The sequence below is a fragment of the Dendrobates tinctorius genome, unplaced genomic scaffold (assembly GCF_039654945.1).
Source record: "Dendrobates tinctorius isolate UK_male_01 unplaced genomic scaffold, ASM3965494v1 ptg000107l, whole genome shotgun sequence".
NCBI classification, from domain to species: Eukaryota; Metazoa; Chordata; class Amphibia; order Anura; family Dendrobatidae; genus Dendrobates; species Dendrobates tinctorius.
The window spans coordinates 18,347,438-18,368,345 of NW_027361775.1; the positions used below are offsets into that span (position 1 = coordinate 18,347,438).

Below are 20,908 nucleotides of genomic sequence, written 5' to 3' on the forward strand. Positions count from 1 at the left end.
GCTATCAGTAATGTGCTGGGGTGCAGGCGGTGCGGTGCTGGTGGATGTGATGCTATCAGTAATGTGCTGGGGTGCAGGTGATGCGCTGCTGGTGGATGTGATGCTATCAGTAATGTGCTGGGATGCAGGCGGTGCGGTGCTGGTGAATGTGATGCTGTCAGTAATGTGCTGGGGTGCAGTCGGTGCTGTGCTGGTGGATGTGATGCTATCAGTAATGTGCGGGGGTGCAGGCTGTGCGGTGCTGGTGGATGTGATGCTATCAGTAATGTGCAGGCGGTGCGGTGCTGATGGATGTAATGCTATCAGTAATATGCGGGGGTGCAGGCGGTGCGGTGCTGGTGGATGTGATGCTGTCAGTAATGCGCTGGGGTGTGTGTGGTGCTGGTGAATGTGATGCTATCAGTAATGCGCTGGGGTGCAGGTGGTGCGGTACTGGTGGATGTGATGCTGTCAGTAATGTGCTGGGGTGCAGGAGATGCGGTGCTGGTGGATGTAATGCTATCAGTAATGTGCTGGGGTGCAGGCGGTGCTGTGCTGGTGGATGTGATGCTATCAGTAATCTGCTGGGGTGCAGGCGGTGTGGTGCTGGTGGATATGATGCTATCAGTAATGTGCTAGGGTGCAGGCGGTGCGGTGCTGGTGGATGTGATGCTATCAGTAATGTGCAGGCGGTGCGGTGCTGGTGGATGTGATGCTATCAGTAATGTGCTGGGGTGCAGGCAGTGCGGTGCTGGTGGATGTGATGCTGTCAGTAATGTGCTGGGGTGCAGGCAGTGCGGTGCTGGTGGATGTGATGCTGTCAGTAATGTGCTGGGGTGCAGGCGGTGCGGTGCTGGTGGATGTGATGCTATCAGTAATGCGCTGGGGTGCAGGCGGTGCGGTGCTGGTGGATGTGATGCTATCAGTAATGCGCTGGGGTGCAGGCGGTGCGGTGCTGGTGGATGTGATGCTATCAGTAATGCGCTGGGGTGCAGGCGGTGCGGTGCTGGTGGATGTGATGCTATCAGTAATGCGCTGGGGTGCAGGTGGTGTGGTGCTGGTGGATGTGATGCTATCAGTAATGTGTTGGGGTGCAGGTGGTACGGTGCTGGTGGATGTGATGCTATCAGTAATGTGCTGGGGTGCAGGCTGTGCGGTGCTGGTGGGTGTGATGCTATCAGTAATATGCAGGTGGTGCGGTGCTGGTGGATGTGATGCTGTCAGTAATGAGCTGGGGTGTGTGCGGTTCTGGTGGATGTGATGCTATCAGTAATGTGCTGGGGTGCAGGCATTGCGGTGCTGGTGGATGTAATGCTATCAGTAATGTGCGGGGGTGCAGGTAGTGCAGTGCTGGTGGATGTAATGCTATCAGTAATGCGCAGGCGGTGCCATGCTGGTGGATGTGATGCTGTCAGTAATGTGCTGGGGTGCAGGCAGTGCGGTGCTGGTGGATGTGATGCTGTTAGTAATGTGCTGGGGTGCAGGCAGTGCGGTGCTGGTGGATGTGATGTTGTCAGTAATGTGCTGGGGTGCAGGCGGTGCGGTGCTGGTGGATGTGATGCTATCAGTAATGTCCTGAGGTGCAGGCGGTGCGGTGCTGGTGGATGTGATGCTATCAGTAATGTGCTGGGGTGCAGGCGGTGCGGTGCTGGTGGATGTGATGCTATCAGTAATGTGCTGGGGTGCAGGCGGTGCGGTGCTGGTGGATGTGATGCCATCAGTAATGCGCTGGGGTGCAGGTGGTGCGGTGCTGGTGGATGTGTTACTATCAGTAATGTGCTGAGGTGCAGGCAGTGCCGTGCTGGTGTATGTGATGCAGTCAGTAATGTGCTGGGGTGCAGGCGGAGCCGTGCTGGTGGATGTGTTACTATCAGTAATGTGCTGAGGTGCAGGCAGTGCCATGCTGGTGTATGTGATGCTGTCTGTAGTGCGCTGGGGTGCGTGCGGTTTTATTGTATGTGATGCTGTCAGTCATGTGCTGGGGTGCAGGCGGTGCGGTGCTGGTGGATGTGATGCTATCAGTAATGTGCTGGGGTGCAGGCGGAGCCGTGCTGGTGGATGTGATGCTATCAGTAATGTGCGTGGGTGCAGGCGGTGCTGGTGGATGTGATGCTGTCAGTAAAGTGCTGGGGTGCAGGCGGTGCGGTGCTGGTGGATTTGATGCTATCAGTAATGTGCTGGGGTGCGGTGCTGGTGTACTTGATGCTGTCAGTAATGTGCGGGGGTGTGTGTGGTGCTGGTGGATGTGATGCTATCAGTAATGCGCTGGGGTGCAGGTGGTGCGGTACTGGTGGATGTGATGCTGTCAGTAATGTGCTGAGGAGCAGGCGGAGCGGTTCTGGTGGATGTGATGGTATCACTAATGTGCTGGGGTGCAGGCAGTGCGGTGCTGGTGGATGTGATGCTATCAGTAATGTGCTGGGGTAGAGGCGATGCTGGTGGATGTGATGCTATCAGTAATGTGCTGGGGTGCAGGCGGTGCGGTTCTGGTGGATGTGATGCTATCAGTAATGAGCTGGGGTGCAGGCGGTGCGGTGCTGGTGGATGTGATGCTATCAGTAATGTGCTGGGGTGCAGGCGGTGCAGTGCTGGTGGATGTGATGCTGTCAGTAATAATAATAATAATCTTTATTTTTATATAGCGCTAACATATTCCGCAGCGCTTTACATTTTTCACACATTTTTCACTGTCCCTAATGGGGCTCACAATCTAAATTCCCTATCAGTATGTCTTTGGAGTGTGGGAGGAAACCGGAGTACCCGGAGGAAACCCACGCAAACACGGGGAGAACATACAAACTCCTTGCAGATGTTGTCCTTGGTGGGATGTAATGAGTAATGAGCTGGGGTGTGTGCGGTTCTGGTGGATGTGCTGCTATCAGTAATGTGCTGGGGTGCAGGCGGTGTGGTGCTGGTGCATGTGATGCTATCAGTAATGTGCTGGGGTGCAGGCAGTGCGGTGCTGGTGGATGTGATGCTGTCAGTAATGTGCTGGGGTGCAGGCGGTGCGGTGCTGGTGGATGTGATGCTATCAGTAATGTGCTGGAGTGCAGGCGGTGCGGTGCTGGTGGATATGATGCCATCAGTAATGTGCTGGGGTGCATGCGGTGCTGGTGGATATGATGCTATCAGTAATGTGCTGGGGTGCAGGCTGTGCGGTGCTGGTGGATGTGATGCTATCAGTAATGTGCTGGGGTGCAGGCATTGCGGTGCTGGTGGATGTGATGCTGTCAGTAATGTGCTGGGGTGCAGGCGGTGCGGTGCTGGTGGATGTCATGGTATCAGTAATGTGCTGGGGTGCAGGCAGTGCGGTGCTGGTGGATGTCATGGTATCAGTAATGTGCTGGGGTGCAGGCGATGCGGTGCTGGTGGATGTGATGCTGTCAGTAATGTGCTGGGGTGCAGGCAGTGCGGTGCTGGTGGATGTGATGCTGTCAGTAATGTGCTGGGGTGCAGGCAGTGCGGTGCTGGTGGATGTGATGTTGTCAGTAATGTGCTGGGGTGCAGGCGGTGCGGTGCTGGTGGATGTGATGCTATCAGTAATGTCCTGGGGTGCAGGCGGTGCGGTGCTGGTGGATGTGATGCTATCATTAATGTGCTGGGGTGCAGGCGGTGCAGTGCTGGTGGATGTGATGCTATCAGTAATGTGCTGGGGTGCAGGCGGTGCGGTGCTGGTGGATGTGATGCCATCAGTAATGCGCTGGGGTGCAGGTGGTGCGGTGCTCGTGGATGTAATGCTATCAGTAATGTGCTGGGGTGCAGGTGGTGCGGTGCTGGTGGATGTGATGCTATCAGTAATGTGCTGGGGCACAGGCGGTGCCGTGCTGGTGGATGTGATGCTATCAGTAATGTGCTGGGGTGCAGGCGGTGCGGTGCTGGTGGATGTGATGCTATCAGTAATGTGCTGGGGTGCAGGTGATGCGCTGCTGGTGGATGTGATGCTATCAGTAATGTGCTGGGATGCAGTCGGTGCTGTGCTGGTGGATGTGATGCTATCAGTAATGTGCGGGGGTGCAGGCTGTGCGGTGCTGGTGGATGTGATGCTATCAGTAATGTGCAGGCGGTGCGGTGCTGATGGATGTAATGCTATCAGTAATATGCGGGGGTGCAGGCGGTGCGGTGCTGGTGGATGTGATGCTGTCAGTAATGCGCTGGGGTGTGTGTGGTGCTGGTGAATGTGATGCTATCAGTAATGCGCTGGGGTGCAGGTGGTGCGGTACTGGTGGATGTGATGCTGTCAGTAATGTGCTGGGGTGCAGGAGATGCGGTGCTGGTGGATGTAATGCTATCAGTAATGTGCTGGGGTGCAGGCGGTGCTGTGCTGGTGGATGTGATGCTATCAGTAATCTGCTGGGGTGCAGGCGGTGTGGTGCTGGTGGATATGATGCTATCAGTAATGTGCTAGGGTGCAGGCGGTGCGGTGCTGGTGGATGTGATGCTATCAGTAATGTGCAGGCGGTGCGGTGCTGGTGGATGTGATGCTATCAGTAATGTGCTGGGGTGCAGGCAGTGCGGTGCTGGTGGATGTGATGCTGTCAGTAATGTGCTGGGGTGCAGGCAGTGCGGTGCTGGTGGATGTGATGCTGTCAGTAATGTGCTGGGGTGCAGGCGGTGCGGTGCTGGTGGATGTGATGCTATCAGTAATGCGCTGGGGTGCAGGCGGTGCGGTGCTGGTGGATGTGATGCTATCAGTAATGCGCTGGGGTGCAGGCGGTGCGGTGCTGGTGGATGTGATGCTATCAGTAATGCGCTGGGGTGCAGGCGGTGCGGTGCTGGTGGATGTGATGCTATCAGTAATGCGCTGGGGTGCAGGTGGTGCGGTGCTGGTGGATGTGATGCTATCAGTAATGTGTTGGGGTGCAGGTGGTACGGTGCTGGTGGATGTGATGCTATCAGTAATGTTCTGGGGTGCAGGCTGTGCGGTGCTGGTGGGTGTGATGCTATCAGTAATATGCAGGTGGTGCGGTGCTGGTGGATGTGATGCTGTCAGTAATGAGCTGGGGTGTGTGCGGTTCTGGTGGATGTGATGCTATCAGTAATGTGCTGGGGTGCAGGCATTGCGGTGCTGGTGGATGTAATGCTATCAGTAATGTGCGGGGGTGCAGGTAGTGCAGTGCTGGTGGATGTAATGCTATCAGTAATGCGCAGGCGGTGCCATGCTGGTGGATGTGATGCTGTCAGTAATGTGCTGGGGTGCAGGCAGTGCGGTGCTGGTGGATGTGATGCTGTTAGTAATGTACTGGGGTGCAGGCAGTGCGGTGCTGGTGGATGTGATGTTGTCAGTAATGTGCTGGGGTGCAGGCGGTGCGGTGCTGGTGGATGTGATGCTATCAGTAATGTCCTGAGGTGCAGGCGGTGCGGTGCTGGTGGATGTGATGCTATCAGTAATGTGCTGGGGTGCAGGCGGTGCGGTGCTGGTGGATGTGATGCTATCAGTAATGTGCTGGGGTGCAGGCGGTGCGGTGCTGGTGGATGTGATGCCATCAGTAATGCGCTGGGGTGCAGGTGGTGCGGTGCTGGTGGATGTGTTACTATCAGTAATGTGCTGAGGTGCAGGCAGTGCCGTGCTGGTGTATGTGATGCAGTCAGTAATGTGCTGGGGTGCAGGCGGAGCCGTGCTGGTGGATGTGTTACTATCAGTAATGTGCTGAGGTGCAGGCAGTGCCGTGCTGGTGTATGTGATGCTGTCTGTAGTGCGCTGGGGTGCGTGCGGTTTTATTGGATGTGATGCTGTCAGTCATGTGCTGGGGTGCAGGCGGTGCGGTGCTGGTGGATGTGATGCTATCAGTAATGTGCTGGGGTGCAGGCGGAGCCGTGCTGGTGGATGTGATGCTATCAGTAATGTGCGTGGGTGCAGGCGGTGCTGGTGGATGTGATGCTGTCAGTAAAGTGCTGGGGTGCAGGCGGTGCGGTGCTGGTGGATTTGATGCTATCAGTAATGTGCTGGGGTGCGGTGCTGGTGTACTTGATGCTGTCAGTAATGTGCGGGGGTGTGTGTGGTGCTGGTGGATGTGATGCTATCAGTAATGCGCTGGGGTGCAGGTGGTGCGGTACTGGTGGATGTGATGCTGTCAGTAATGTGCTGGGGAGCAGGCGGAGCGGTTCTGGTGGATGTGATGGTATCACTAATGTGCTGGGGTGCAGGCAGTGCGGTGCTGGTGGATGTGATGCTATCAGTAATGTGCTGGGGTAGAGGCGATGCTGGTGGATGTGATGCTATCAGTAATGTGCTGGGGTGCAGGCGGTGCGGTTCTGGTGGATGTGATGCTATCAGTAATGAGCTGGGGTGCAGGCGGTGCGGTGCTGGTGGATGTGATGCTATCAGTAATGTGCTGGGGTGCAGGCGGTGCAGTGCTGGTGGATGTGATGCTGTCAGTAATAATAATAATAATAATCTTTATTTTTATATAGCGCTAACATATTCCGCAGCGCTTTACATTTTTCACACATTTTTCACTGTCCCTAATGGGGCTCACAATCTAAATTCCCTATCAGTATGTCTTTGGAGTGTGGGAGGAAACCGGAGTACCCGGAGGAAACCCACGCAAACACGGGGAGAACATACAAACTCCTTGCAGATGTTGTCCTTGGTGGGATGTAATGAGTAATGAGCTGGGGTGTGTGCGGTTCTGGTGGATGTGCTGCTATCAGTAATGTGCTGGGGTGCAGGCGGTGTGGTGCTGGTGGATATGATGCTATCAGTAATGTGCTAGGGTGCAGGCGGTGCGGTGCTGGTGGATGTGATGCTATCAGTAATGTGCAGGCGGTGCGGTGCTGGTGGATGTGATGCTATCAGTAATGTGCTGGGGTGCAGGCAGTGCGGTGCTGGTGGATGTGATGCTGTCAGTAATGTGCTGGGGTGCAGGCAGTGCGGTGCTGGTGGATGTGATGCTGTCAGTAATGTGCTGGGGTGCAGGCGGTGCGGTGCTGGTGGATGTGATGCTATCAGTAATGCGCTGGGGTGCAGGCGGTGCGGTGCTGGTGGATGTGATGCTATCAGTAATGCGCTGGGGTGCAGGCGGTGCGGTGCTGGTGGATGTGATGCTATCAGTAATGCGCTGGGGTGCAGGCGGTGCGGTGCTGGTGGATGTGATGCTATCAGTAATGCGCTGGGGTGCAGGTGGTGCGGTGCTGGTGGATGTGATGCTATCAGTAATGTGTTGGGGTGCAGGTGGTACGGTGCTGGTGGATGTGATGCTATCAGTAATGTGCTGAGGTGCAGGCTGTGCGGTGCTGGTGGGTGTGATGCTATCAGTAATATGCAGGTGGTGCGGTGCTGGTGGATGTGATGCTGTCAGTAATGAGCTGGGGTGTGTGCGGTTCTGGTGGATGTGATGCTATCAGTAATGTGCTGGGGTGCAGGCATTGCGGTGCTGGTGGATGTAATGCTATCAGTAATGTGCGGTGGTGCAGGTAGTGCAGTGCTGGTGGATGTAATGCTATCAGTAATGCGCAGGCGGTGCCATGCTGGTGGATGTGATGCTGTCAGTAATGTGCTGGGGTGCAGGCAGTGCGGTGCTGGTGGATGTGATGCTGTTAGTAATGTGCTGGGGTGCAGGCAGTGCGGTGCTGGTGGATGTGATGTTGTCAGTAATGTGCTGGGGTGCAGGCGGTGCGGTGCTGGTGGATGTGATGCTATCAGTAATGTCCTGGGGTGCAGGCGGTGCGGTGCTGGTGGATGTGATGCTATCAGTAATGTGCTGGGGTGCAGGCGGTGCGGTGCTGGTGGATGTGATGCTATCAGTAATGTGCTGGGGTGCAGGCGGTGCGGTGCTGGTGGATGTGATGCCATCAGTAATGCGCTGGGGTGCAGGTGGTGCGGTGCTGGTGGATGTGTTACAATCAGTAATGTGCTGAGGTGCAGGCAGTGCCGTGCTGGTGTATGTGATGCAGTCAGTAATGTGCTGGGGTGCAGGCGGAGCCGTGCTGGTGGATGTGTTACTATCAGTAATGTGCTGAGGTGCAGGCAGTGCCGTGCTGGTGTATGTGATGCTGTCTGTAATGCGCTGGGGTGCGTGCGGTTTTATTGGATGTGATGCTGTCAGTCATGTGCTGGGGTGCAGGCGGTGCGGTGCTGGTGGATGTGATGCTATCAGTAATGTGCTGGGGTGCAGGCGGAGCCGTGCTGGTGGATGTGATGCTATCAGTAATGTGTGTGGGTGCAGGCGGTGCTGGTGGATGTGATGCTGTCAGTAAAGTGCTGGGGTGCAGGCGGTGCGGTGCTGGTGGATTTGATGCTATCAGTAATGTGCTGGGGTGCGGTGCTGGTGTACTTGATGCTGTCAGTAATGTGCGGGGGTGTGTGTGGTGCTGGTGGATGTGATGCTATCAGTAATGCGCTGGGGTGCAGGTGGTGCGGTACTGGTGGATGTGATGCTGTCAGTAATGTGCTGGGGAGCAGGCGGAGCGGTTCTGGTGGATGTGATGGTATCACTAATGTGCTGGGGTGCAGGCAGTGCGGTGCTGGTGGATGTGATGCTATCAGTAATGTGCTGGGGTAGAGGCGATGCTGGTGGATGTGATGCTATCAGTAATGTGCTGAGGTGCAGGCGGTGCGGTGCTGGTGGATGTGATGCTATCAGTAATATGCAGGCGGTGCAGTGCTGGTGGATGTGATGCTGTCAGTAATAATAATAATAATAATAATAATAATAATCTTTATTTTTATATAGCGCTAAAATATTCCGCAGCGCTTTACATTTTTCACACATTTTTCACTGTCCCTAATGGGGCTCACAATCTAAATTCCCTATCAGTATGTCTTTGGAGTGTGGGAGGAAACCGGAGTACCCGGAGGAAACCCACGCAAACACGGGGAGAACATACAAACTCCTTGCAGATGTTGTCCTTGGTGGGATGTAATGAGTAATGAGCTGGGGTGTGTGCGGTTCTGGTGGATGTGCTGCTATCAGTAATGTGCTGGGGTGCAGGCATTGCTGTGCTGGTGGATGTATTGCTGTCAGTAATTTGCTGAGGTGCAGGCGGTGCCGTGCTGGTGTATGTGATGCAGTCAGTAATGTGCTGGGGTGCAGGCGGTGCGGTGCTGGTGTATGTGATGCTGTCTGTAATGCGCTGGGGTGCGTGCGGTTTTATTGGATGTGATGCTATCAGTAATGTGCTGGGGTGCAGGGGGTGCGGTGCTGGTGGATGTAATGCTTTCAGTATTGTGCGTGGGTGCAGGCGGTGCTGGTGGATGTGATGCTGTCAGTAAAGTGCTGGGGTGTAGGCGGTGCGGTGCTGGTGTACTTGATGCTATCAGTTATGTGCTGGGGTGCAGGCAGTGTGGTGCTGGTGGATGTGACGCTGTCAGTCATGTGCTGGGGTGCAGGCGGTGCGGTGCTGGTGGATGTGATGCTATCAGTAATGTGCTGGGGTGCAGGCGGTGCGGTGCTGGTGGATGTGATGCTATCAGTAATGTGCTGGGGTGCAGGCGGTGCGGTGCTGGTGTACTTGATGCTGTCAGTAATGTGCTGGGGTGCGGGCAGTGTGGTGCTGGTGGATGTGATGCTATCAGTAATGTGCTGGGGTGCAGGCGGTGCGGTGCTGGTGGATGTGATGCTGTCTGTAATGCGCTGGGGTGCGTGCGGTCTTAGTGGATGTGATGCTATCAGTAATGTGCTAGGGTGCGGGCAGTGTGGTGCTGGTGGATGTGATGCTATCAGTAATGTGCTAGGGTGCGGGCAGTGTGGTGCTGGTGGATGTGATGCTATCAGTAATGTGCTGGGGTGCAGTCGGTGCGGTGCTGGTTGATGTGATGCTATCCGTAATGTGCTGGGGAGCAGGCGGAGCGGTGCTAGTGGATGTGATGCTATCAGTAATGTGCTGGGGTGCAGGCGGTGCTAGTGGATGTGATGCTATCAGTAATGTGCGGGGGTGCAGTCGGTGCTGGTGGATGTGATGCTATCAGTAATGTGCTGGGGTGCAGGCGGTGCGGTGCTGGTGGATGTGATGCTGTCAGTAATGTGCTGGGGTGCAGGCGGTGCGGTGCTGGTGGATGTGATGCTATCAGTAATTTGCTGGGGTGCAGACGGTGCAGTGCTGGTGGATGTGTTACTATCAGTAATGTGCTGAGGTGCAGGCAGTGCCGTGCTGGTGTATGTGATGCTATCAGTAATGTGCTGGGGTGCGTGCGGTTTTATTGGATGTGATGCTGTCAGTAATGTGCTGAGGTGCAGGCAGTGCCGTGCTGGTGTATGTGATGCTGTCTGTAATGCGCTGGGGTGTGTGCGGTTTTATTGGATGTGATGCCATCAGTAATGTGCTGGGGTGCAGGCTGTGCGGTGCTGGTGGATGTGATGCTGTCAGTCATGTGCTGGGGTGCAGGCGGTGCGGTGCTGGTGGATGTGATGCTATCAGTAATGCGCAGGCGGTGCCATGCTGGTGGATGTGATGCTATCAGTAATGTGCGTGGGTGCAGGCGGTGCTGGTGGATGTGATGGTGTCAGTAAAGTGCTGGGGTGCAGGTGGTGCGGTGCTGGTGGATTTGATGCTATCAGTAATGTGCTGGGGTGCGGTGCTGGTGTACTTGATGCTGTCAGTAATGTGCGGGGGTGCAGGCAGTGCGGTGCTGGTGGATGTGATGCTGTCAGTAATGCGCTGGGGTGTGTTTGGTGCTGGTGGATATGATGCTATCAGTAATGCGCTGGGGTGCAGGTGGTGCGGTACTGGTGGATGTGATGCTGTCAGTAATGTGCTGGGGTGCAGGAGATGCGGTGCTGGTGGATGTAATGCTATCCAGGGCTGTGGAGTCGGTAAGCCAAACTTGCGACTCCGACTCCTCAATTTCTTTTACACCGACTCCGACTCCACGACTCCGACTCCCACACATATTGCTTATATTTAAGTGAAAAATTTATTGTAGTACAATGTGAACCTCAGACATTTAATCATTTTTATGATCCAATAATCAAGATATTTAGATAGAACAGAATATATATTGGTGTACTACCCGGTTTTCATTCTTTTTGGTACAGATACGATATGGATAGACAGATATGGATAAATGGATAGATAGAGCAGATTTCTAATCTGCTTTTGCTATTGAAAACATTATCTATGAGCTCAAAAACCTTTCAGGTGATGCAGTTTTTTAAAAAGATGATCTGCTTTTGCAGCTGAAAAACGTATCCTCAAAAACACAGGAAAAACGCTGTGTGTGAATGTAGCCTTAGATCAGGAATATAACAGCCATTTATAGGACATTTCATAACTTTCCCAAACTCCTATGAAAAAATATTCAGCACATCCTGCATTGAACTACTGTACCCAATTTATTATATATTTTAGGAGTCGGAGTCGGTCCATTTTATACCGACTCCAACTCCGACTCCGACTCCACCAAAATGAGCACCGACTCCGACTCCACGACTCCGACTCCACAGCCCTGATGCTATCAGTAATGTGCTGGGGTGCAGGCGGTGCGGTGCTGGTGGATGTGATGCTATCAGTAATGTGCTGGGGTGCAGGCAGTGCGGTGCTGGTGGATGTCATGGTATCAGTAATGTGCTGGGGTGCAGGCAGTGCGGTGCTGGTTGATGTGATGCTGTCAGTAATGTGCTGGGGAGCAGGCGGAGCGGTTCTGGTGGATGTGATGGTATCACTAATGTGCTGGGGTGCAGGCAGTGCGGTGCTGGTTGATGTGATGCTATCAGTAATGTGCTGGGGTAGAGACGATGCTGGTGGATGTGATGCTATCAGTAATGTGCTGGGGAGCAGTCGGTGCGGTGCTGGTGGATGTGATGCTATCAGTAATATGCAGGCGGTGCGGTTCTGGTGGATGTGCTGCTATCAGTAATGTGCTGGGGTGCAGGCATTGCGGTGCTGGTGGATGTAATGCTATCAGTAATGTGCTGGGGTGCAGGCGGTGCGGTGCTGGTGGATGTGATGCTATCAGTAATGTGCTGGAGTGCAGGCGGTGCGGTGCTGGTGTACTTGATGCTGTCAGTAATGTGCTGGGGTGCGGGCAGTGTGGTGCTGGTGGATGTGATGTTATCAGTAATCTGCTGGAGTGCAGGCGGTGCGGTGCTGGTGGATGTGATGCTGTCTGTAATGCGCTGGGGTGCGTGCGGTCTTAGTGGATGTGATGCTATCAGTAATGTGCTGGGGTGCAGGTGGAGCGGTGCTGGTGGATGTGATGCTATCAGTAATGTGCTGGGGTGCAGGCAGTGCGGTGCTGGTGGATGTAATGCTATCAGTAATGTGCTGGGGTGCAGGCGGTGCGGTGCTGGTGAATGTGATGCTATCAGTAATGTGCTGGGGTGCAGGCGGTGCAGTGCTGGTGGATGTAATGCCTTCAGTAATGTGTGGGGGTGCAGTCGGTGCTGGTGGATGTGATGCTGTCAGTAATGTGCTGGGGTGCAGGCGGTGCGGTGCTGGTGGATGTGATGCTATCAGTAATGTGCAGGCGGTGCAGTGCTGGTGGATGTAATGCTTTCAGTAATGTGCGTGGGTGCAGGCGGTGCTGGTGGATGTGATGCTGTCAGTAAAGTGCTGGGGTGCAGGCGGTGCGGTGCTGGTGTACTTGATGCTATCAGTAATGTGCTGGGGTGCAGGCAGTGCGGTGCTGGTGGATGTGATGCTGTCAGTCATGTGCTGGGGTGCAGGCGGTGCGGTGCTGGTGGATGTGATGCTATCAGTAATGTGCTGGGGTGCAGGCGGTGCGGTGCTGGTGGATGTGATGCTATCAGTAATGTGCTGAGGTGCAGGCGGTGCGGTGCTGGTGGATGTGTTGCTATCAGTAATGTGCTGGGGTGCAGGCGGTGCGGTGCTGGTGGATGTGATGCTGTGTGTAATGCGCTGGGGTGCGTGCGGTCTTAGTGGATGTGATGCTATCAGTAATGTGCTGGGGTGCAGTCGGTGCGGTGCTAGTGGATGTGATGCTGTCAGTAATGTGCTGGGGTGCAGGTGGTGTGGTGCTGGTGTATGTGATGCTATCAGTAATGTGCTGGGGTGCAGGCAGTGCGGTGCTAGTGGATGTGATGCTATCAGTCATGTGCTGGGGTGCTGGTGGATGTGATGCTATCAGTAATCTGCTGGTGTGCAGGTGGTGTGGTGCTGGTGTATGTGATGCTATCAGTAATGTGCTGGGGTGCAGGCAGTGCGGTGCTGGTGGATGTCTTGCTATCAGTAATGTGCTGCGGTGCAGGCGGTGCTGGTGGATGTAATGCTTTCAGTAATGTGCGGGGGTGCAGGCGGTGCTGGTGGATGTGATGCTATCAGTAATGTGCTGGGGTGCAGGCGGTGCGGTTCTGGTGTACTTGATGCTGTCAGTAATGTCCTGGGGTGCAGGAGGTGTGGTGCTGGTGTATGTGATGCTATCAGTAATGTGCTGGGGTGCAGGCAGTGCGGTGCTGGTGGATGTGATGCTATCAGTAATGTGCTGGGGTGCAGGCGGTGCTGTTGTATGTGATGCTGTCAGTAATGTGCTGGGGTGCAGGCGGTGCTGTGCTGGTGTATGTGATGCTGTCAGTAATGTGCTGGGATGCAGGCGATGCGGTGCTGGTGTATGTGATGCTGTCAGTAATGTGCTGGGGTGCAGGCGATGCAGTGCTGGTGGATGTGATGCTATCAGTAATGTGCTGGGGTGCAGGCAGTGCTGTGCTGGTGGATGTGATGCTGTCAGTAATGCGCTGGGGTGCGTGCGGTTCTGGTGGATGTGATGCTGCCAATAATGTACTGGGGTGCAGTCTGTGTGGTGCTGGTGGATGTGATGCTATCAGTAATGTGCTGGGGTGCAGGCGGTGCGATGCTGGTGGATGTGATGCTATCAGTAATTTGCTGGGGTGTCGGTGGTGTGGTGCTGGTGGATGTGTTGCTGTCAGTAATTTGCTGGGGTGCCGGTGGTGTGGTGCATGTGATGCTGTCAGTAATGTGCTGGGATGCAGGGATGGTGCTGGTGGATGTGATGCTATCATTAATTTGCTGGGGTGCAGGCGGTGCGGTGCTGGTGGATTTGATGCTATCAGTAATGTGCTGGGGTGCAGGCAGTGCAGTGCTGGTGGATGTAATGCTATCAGTAATGTGCTGGGGTGCAGGCGGTGCGGTGCTTGTGGATGTGATGCTATCAGTAATGTGCCGGGGTGCAGGCGGTGCCGTGCTGGTGTATGTGATGCTGTCAGTAATGTGCTGGGGTGCAGGCGGTGCGTTGCTGGTGTATGTTATGCTATCCATAAAGTGCGGGGGTGCAGGCGGTGCTGTGCTGGTGTATGTGATGCTGTCAGTAATGCGCTAGGGTGCGTGTGGTGCTGGTGGATTTGATGCTATCAGTAATGTGCTGGGGTGCAGGCGGTGCGGTGCTGATGGATGTGATGCTGTCAATGATGTGCTGGGATGCAGGAAATGCGGTGCTGGTGGATGTAATGCTATCAGTAATGTGCTGGGGTGCAGGCGGAGCGGTGCTGGTGGATGTGATGCTATCAGTGATGTGCTGGGGTGCAGGCGGTGCAGTGCTGGTGGATGTGATGCTAGCAGTAATGTTCTGGGGTGCAGGCGGTGCGGTGCTGGTGGATGTGATGCTGTCAGTAATGTGCTGGGGTGCAGGCGGTGCGGTGCTGGTTGATGTGATGCTATCAGTAATGTGCCGGGGTGCAGGTGATGCGGTTCTGGTGGATGTAATGCTATCAGTAATGTGCTGGGGTGCTGGCAGTGTAGTGCTGGTGGATGTGATGCTGTCAGTAATGTGCGGGGGTGCAGGCGGTGCGGTGCTGGTGGATGTAATGCTATCAGTAATGGGCTGGAGTGCAGGTGGTGCGGTGCTGGTGGATGTGATGCTATCAGTAATGTGCTGGGGTGCAGGCTGTGCGGTGCTGGTGGATGTGATGCTATCAGTAATGTGCTGGGGTGCAGGCGGTGTGGTGCTAGTGGATGTGATGCTGTCAGTAATGTGCTGGGGTGCAGGCGGTGCTGTGCTGGTGGATGTGATGCTATCAGTAATGTGCTGGGGTGCAGGCGGTGTGGTGCTAGTGGATGTGATGCTATCAGTAATGTGCTGGGGTGCAGGCAGTGCGGTGCTGGTGGATGTTGTGCTATCAGTAATGTGTTGGGGTGCAGGCGGTGCGGTGCTGGTGGATGTCTTGCTATCAGTAATGTGCTGGGGTGCAGGCAGTGCGGTGCTGGCGGATGTGATGCTGTCAGTAATGTGCTGGGGTGCAGGCAGTGCCGTGCTGGTGGATATGATGCTATCAGTAATGTGCTGGGGTGCAGTCTGTGCCGTGCTGGTGGATGTGATGCTGTCAGTAATGTGCTGGGGTGCAGGCGGTGCGGTGCTGGTGGATGTGATGCTGTCTGTAATGCGCTGGGGTGCGTGCGGTCTTAGTGGATGTGATGCTGTCAGTAATGTGCTAGGGTGCGGGCAGTGTGGTGCTGGTGGATATGATGCTATCAGTAATGTGCTGGGGAGCAGGCGGAGCGGTGCTAGTGGATGAGATGCTATCAGTAATGTGGGGGTGCAGGCGGTGCTGGTGGATGTGATGCTATCAGTAATGTGCAGGGGTGCAGGCGGTGCGGTGCTGGTGGATGTAATGCTATCAGTAATGTGCTGGGGTGCAGGCGGTGCGGTGCTGGTGGATGGAATGCTTTCAGTAATGTGCGTGGGTGCAGGCGGTGCTGGTGGATGTGATGCTGTCAGTAAAGTGCTGGGGTGCAGGCGGTGCGGTGCTGGTGTACTTGATGCTATCAGTAATGTGCTGGGGTGCAGGCAGTGCGGTGCTGGTGGATGTGATGCTATCAGTAATGTGCTGAGGTGCAGACGGTGCGGTGCTGGTGTACTTGATGCTGTCAGTAATGTGCTGGGGTGCAGGCGGTGCGGTGCTGGTGGATGTGATGCTGTCTGTAATGCGCTGGGGTGCGTGCGGTCTTAGTGGATGTGATGCTATCAGTAATGTGCTAGGGTGCGGGCAGTGTGGTGCTGGTGGATGTGATGCTATCAGTAATGTGCTGGGGAGCAGGCGGAGCGGTGCTAGTGGATGTGATGCTATCAGTAATGTGCAGGGGTGCAGGCGGTGCTGGTGGATGTGATGCTATCAGTAATGTGCAGGGGTGCAGGCGGTGCGGTGCTGGTGGATGTAATGCTATCAGTAATGTGCTGGGGTGCAGGCGGTGCGGTGCTGGTGGATGTAATGCTTTCAGTAATATGTGTGGGTGCAGGCGGTGCTGGTGTACTTGATGCTGTCAGTAATGTGCTGGGGTGCGGGCAGTGTGGTGCTGGTGTATGTGATGCTATCAGTAATGTGCTGGGGTGCAGGCGGTGCGGTGCTGGTGGATGTGTTGCTATCAGTAATGTTCTGGTGTGCAAGCGGTGCGGTGCTGGTGTATGTGATGCTATCAGTAATGTGCTGGGGTGCGTGTGGTGCTCGTGGATGTGATGCTATCAGTAATGTGCTAGGGTGCAGGCAGTGCTGTGCTGGTGGATGTGATGCTATCAGTAATGCGCTGGGGTGCGTGCGGTTCTGGTGGATGTGATGCTATCAGTAATGTGCTGGGGTGCTGGTGGTGCGGTGCTGGTGGATGTGATGCTGTCAGTAATGCGCTGGGGTGCGTGCGGTTCTGGTGGATGTGATGCTATCAGTAATGTGCTGGGGTGCTGGTGGTGCGGTGCTGGTGGGTGTGATGCTGTCAGTAATGCGCTGGGGTGCGTGCGGTTCTGGTGGATGTGATGCTGGCAATAATGTGCTGGGGTGCAGTCTGTGTGGTGCTGGTGGATGTGATGCTTTCAGTAATGTGCTGGGGTGCAGGCGGTGCGGTGCTGGTGGATGTGATGCTGTCAGTAATGTGCTGGGATGCAGGGATGGTGCTGGTGGATGTGATGCTATCAGTAATTTGCTGGGGTGTCGGTGGTGTGGTGCTGGTGGATGTGATGCTGTCAGTAATTTGCTGGGGTGCCGGTGGTGTGGTGCTGGTGGATGTGATGCTGTCAGTAATGTGCTGGGATGCAGGGATGGTGCTGGTGGATGTGATGCTATCAGTAATTTGCTGGGGTGCAGGCGGTGCGGTTCTGGTGGATATGATGCTATCAGTAATGTGCTGGGGTGCAGGCAGTGCGGTGCTGGTGGATGTGATGCTATCAGTAATGTGCTGGGGTGCAGGCAGTGCAGTGCTGGTGGATGTGATGCTATCAGTAATGTGCTGGGGTGCAGGCGGTGCGGTGCTGGTGGATGTGATGCTATCAGTAATGTGCTGGGGTGCAGGCGTGCTGTGCTGGTGTATGTGATGCTGTCAGTAATTCGCTAGGGTGCGTGTGGTGCTGGTGGATTTGATGCTATCAGTAATGTGCTGGGGTGCAGGCGGTGCGGTGCTGATGGATGTGATGCTGTCAATGATGTGCTGGGATGCAGGAGATGCGGTGCTGGTGGATGTAATGCTATCAGTAATGTGCTGGGGTGCAGGCGGAGCGGTGCTGGTGGATGTGATGCTATCAGTAATGTGCTGGGGTGCAGGCGGTGTGGTGCTAGTGGATGTGATGCTGTCAGTAATGTGCTGGGGTGCAGGCGGTGCTGTGCTGGTGGATGTGATGCTATCAGTAATGTGCTGGGGTGCAGGCGGTGCGGTGCTGGTGGATGTTGTGCTATCAGTAATGTGCTGGGGTGCAGGCGGTGCGGTGCTGGTGGATGTGATGCTATCAGTAATGTGCTGGGGTGCAGGCGGTGTGGTGCTAGTGGATGTGATGCTATCAGTAATGTGCTGGGGTGCAGGCAGTGCGGTGCTGGTGGATGTTGTGCTATCAGTAATGTGCTGGGGTGCAGGCGGTGCGGTGCTGGTGGATGTCTTGCTATCAGTAATGTGCTGGGGTGCAGGCAGTGCGGTGCTGGTGGATGTTTTGCTGTCAGTAATGTGCTGGGGTGCAGGCAGTGCGGTGCTGGTGGATATGATGCTATCAGTAATGTGCTGGGGTGCAGTCTGTGTCGTGCTGGTGGATGTGATGCTATCAGTAATGTGCTGGGGTACAGGCGGTGCGGTGCTGGTGGATGTGATGCTGTCAGTAATGGGCTGGGGTGCAGGCGGTGCGGTGCTGGTGGATGTGATGCTGTCAGTAATGGGCTGGGGTGCAGGCAGTGCGGTGCTGGTGGATGTGATGCTATCAGTAATGTGCTGGGGTGCAGGTGGTGCGGTGCTGGTGGATGTGATGCTGTCAGTAATGGGCTGGGGTGCAGGCGGTGCGGTGCTGGTGGATGTGATGCTATCAGTAATGTGCTGGGGTGCAGGCAGTGCGGTGCTGGTGGATGTGATGCTGTCAGTAATGTGCTGGGGTGCAGGCCGTGCCGTGCTGGTGGATGTGATGCTATCATTAATGTGCTGGGGTGCAGGCGGTTTGGTGCTGATGGATGTGATGCTGTCAGTAATGTGCTGGGGTGCAGGCAGTGTGGTGCTGGTGGATGTGATGCTATCAGTAATGTGCTGGGGTGCAGGCGGTGCGGTAGTGGTGGATGTGATGCTATCAGTAATGTGTTGGGGTGCAGGCGGTGCGGTGCTGGTGGATGTGATGCTGTCAGTAATGTGCTGGGGTGCAGGCGGTGCAGTGCTGGTGGATGTGATGCTATCAGTAATGTGCTGGGGTGCAGGCGGTGCGGTGCTGGTGGATGTGATGCTGTCAGTAATGTGCTGGGGTGCAGGCGGTGCGGTGCTGGTGGATGTGATGCTATCAGTAATGTGCTGGGGTGCAGGCGGTTTGGTGCTGATGGATGTGATGCTGTCAGTAATGTGCTGGGGTGCAGGCAGTGCGGTGCTGGTGGATGTGATGCTATCAGTAATGTGCTGGGGTGCAGGCGGTTTGGTGCTGATGGATGTGATGCTATCAGTAATGTGCTGGGGTGCAGGTGGTGCTGGTGGATGTGATGCTGTCAGTAATGTGCTGGGGTGCAGGCGGTGCAGTGCTGATGTATGTGATGGTGTCAGTGCAGAGAGGCCATATCTGCAGATGAGCGCTGTGCACTCTGGTACCCAGCACCCAACACCTGTATGTTGTGCTGTTCTCGCCTTTCTGAGCCTCACATTATCACACCTCAGCTATAATGTTCGCTCTGTGTAACATCTCCTGGAGGGCTCGTGCATGATTCCAGAGCTCTGCAGTCACATATTTATTGTTCTGGTCATTCTAGCAATGGACCTAATAGTCCGGGCACTGGTGACCACGGTTATTTCACTATATTTAGATATAATGAGGTGTCTGGGTTTAGGTTCTATATGTCAGTTCTGTGTGGGCGACAAAAGTGTCTGTTTTTGTTTGTCTAAACAATTAGGCCATGGTAATACTTGCGAGAAATTCGGACGAGTCTCGCATGTCAATGCCCGGCACTTGGATCGGAGCGTGCGGAGGCATGTATTTCTATTGGGGACCTATGCTGCTTATTGGGGACCTATACTCCCTATTGGGGACCTATGCTGCCTATTGGGGACATTTACTTGCCTATTTCGACATTTACCTTTCTATTGGGGACATTTACCTTCCTATTGGGTACATTTACCTGCCTATTGGGGACTATGCTGCCTATTGGGGACCTATACTGCCTATTGGGGACTGTGCTGCCTTTTGGGGACCCATACTGCCTATTGGGGACCTATACTGCCTATTGGGGACCTATACTGCCTATTGGGGACTATGCTGCCTTTTGGGGACCTATACTGCCTATTGGGGACCTATACTGCCTATTGGGGACTATGCTGCCTTTTGGGGACCTATGCTGCCTATTGGGGACCTATGCTGCCTATTGGGGACAAATGCTGCCTATTGGGAACATTTACTTGCCTATTGGGGATTTATGCTGCCTGTTGGGGACATTTACCTTCCTATTGGGGACACTCGCACCACACCAGTCTGAGCCTGAGGTAAAAGCGGAGTTCCACTAATATGGGCACTAATGAGACTGAAATGATATGGACTGGCTAATCTGCATTGATGGGCACTGATCAGTCTGCATTGATCGGCAGTGCAGTCTGTATGACTCTGTGTGGACAATTTTATTGCTGGTATATTGTTTTTTTAGCGCTGTGTATATATTGGTATTTTACTAATAGCAATTTGAAATCCCTAGAAAACAATGATATCAAGAAAGAGAACAATTGCTTCACTTGTTACGACTAGCAGAGACAAATATGGAGCCGGACATTGACCATCTCATTACCCAAAAGCAGGCCCATAGTTCCCATTGAAATACTGGTAAGATTGTTGATTTAACTTTACTTGTTCTTCATTTTAAATATTGTATTTGTTCCTGTTTGTTTGTTTTTTCACTTTAAAATAATTTCCTCAGGAAATTGTACTGTTCTAGTATGTATTTTACTGGAGATAAGTCCCTGTTACCACTATATACTGTAGCTAGCTTAATAGGCATCATGCGGGTGACAGACTTCCTTTTTAGGTAGTGGTGTTACCATTTTTTGGAATGTAGAAATTTGGAGGGGTGCAGTACGGTTCGTGGGCCGGTGAAGTCTGGTGGTGGGGGGCCCAATTAGAACTTCTGCTATGGGGCCCCATAAGTTCTGTCTACACCCCAGCTGCAGGAGGCATTGAACCATTCACATACACCTCTGCTGCAGGACTGACAGGCCATAACTTACACATCACGTCCAATATCGCCCCTCGGTACATACAGGCATCCAGTCATGTTTCTCCCAAGTAGCAGTTGGTTGGTGGTGCTTGTCCCCCTTCCCACTCCCATATCCCTCGCTAAACCCAATGAGAAGGCCCCTGCTATTAGCCCCGGACAGCCGTGTGCGCGGCACTTGTGATTGGCTAAGCGTTTCGGGACAAGGAGTTGTGTTCTGTTGGAGAAGACGCACCATTTTTTAACGATTTAAAAAATTTACTATGGGGGAGCGCCGTTTTGCAGAGAGGCTAGGTTCACCCCTGGCTGTGGTAGTTAAAATATATAAAAGGTGCAATGTGTGGAAGCAATATTTTATTGGGGAGGAAGCCATGTATCTTGGGAGTGACACT

At 54.4% G+C, this 20,908-nt stretch overlaps 1 long non-coding RNA gene across 2 annotated transcripts in view; it reads left to right on the top strand.

The window, feature by feature from the left end:
• Positions 1-20,908, top strand: part of LOC141100769 (uncharacterized) — a 57,401-nt gene that overhangs the window by 35,035 nt on the left and 1,458 nt on the right. For both annotated transcript variants that reach the window (XR_012234766.1, XR_012234765.1), the window contains exon 2: positions 20,004-20,128. This is a non-coding gene — a long non-coding RNA (uncharacterized lncRNA). The remainder of the gene's footprint in view (positions 1-20,003; positions 20,129-20,908) is intronic.